Source organism: Sinocyclocheilus anshuiensis, unplaced genomic scaffold, assembly GCF_001515605.1.
Source record: "Sinocyclocheilus anshuiensis isolate Anshui unplaced genomic scaffold, SAMN03320099.WGS_v1.1 scaffold495, whole genome shotgun sequence".
Taxonomy (NCBI): Eukaryota; Metazoa; Chordata; class Actinopteri; order Cypriniformes; family Cyprinidae; genus Sinocyclocheilus; species Sinocyclocheilus anshuiensis.
Window position 1 is genome coordinate 599,940 of NW_015552586.1, and position 1,340 is coordinate 601,279.

The 1,340-nt window shown below is 25.6% G+C and overlaps 1 protein-coding gene across 1 annotated transcript in view; it reads left to right on the forward strand.

Moving 5' to 3' along the window:
* unc5cb (unc-5 netrin receptor Cb) overlaps positions 1-1,340 on the forward strand; it is a 227,373-nt gene that overhangs the window by 195,251 nt on the left and 30,782 nt on the right. The gene's annotated exons all lie outside the window — the stretch shown is intronic.

Sequence of the window (1,340 nt, forward strand, 5' to 3'; positions counted from 1 at the left end):
TACAAAATGAATAATAATAATAATAATAATTTACTTTAATATTAATAAATTGTTTGTTTGACTTTCCAGCAAATATACAAATATAAATGCAGTTTATACAAATAATAAAAAATGAATAATAATAATAATAATAATAATAATTTACATTAATATTAATAAATGGTTTGTTTGACTTTCCAGCAAATATACAAATATAAATTTAATTCATTCTGTCACCGATGGAGTTTTGGTTCCTTGCCGCTGTCGCCTCTGGCTTGCTTAGTTGAATTTCCAGCAAAAATAGTTATACTACTACTACTACTACTAATATTAATAATAATAATAATTTACTTTAATATTAATAAATTGTTTGTTTGACTTTCCAGCAAATATACAAATATAAATGCAGTTTATACAAATAATACAAAATGAATAATAATAATAATAATAATTTACATTAATATTAATAAATAGTTTGTTTGACTTTCCAGCAAATATACAAATATAAATGTAGGTTATACAAATAATAAAAAATGAATAATTATAATTATTAGTATTATTATTATTTACATTAATATTAATAAATAGTTTGTTTGACTTTCCAGCAAATATACAAATATAAATGTAGTTTATACAAATAATAAATAAAAAAATATTATAATTTTAATAAGAATTTTATTTGGTTGAATTTCCAGCAAATATACATGTAGTAAGTAATTTTCCAACAAATGTAAATGTGATTCATACAGCAAAATACTTGGTATTTTCTGGTTTGATTACTTTCTCCTTTTATTTGGATCTTGGTGGGCAGAAGACATGATGATTCATGTGTGATTCATATCAAATGAATGAATCAGTCAGACTTCAGTGCGAAAACTTCTCATAATGAAAGACTTGAGTTCAAATCTAAAGACTCAAAACAGTCAAAGTAATGTTATAAAGCAGATTCAGACGCTGTTGTAAATGATCTGATGTTTTTGTAGATGATCTGATCCATTAGCAGATGTTCTGGTTCAGTTTGTGTTTGATATTCAAACCATTTTATTAACCAGTGACTTTGCTGCTGACCTATGTAACACATTACTTTAGCATAAAAAGTAACTAAGTACCATAATTAGTTACTTTTTAGGGAGTAGCACAATTTTGTAATGCATTACTTTCAAAAGTAACTTTCCCCAACACTGCGCGATACAGTAATGAAGTCTTGAGTTATTATTTTAAAACGGAGAGTTCCGATACCTAGGGTTCAGTATTGGCCGATACCGATCAGATACCAGTGAAGTTTTTTTCCCTCATTTAAATAAATGTAGAATTTATATATCTCTGTGTGTGGAACTGATAATCATTCTTTCACAATCTAC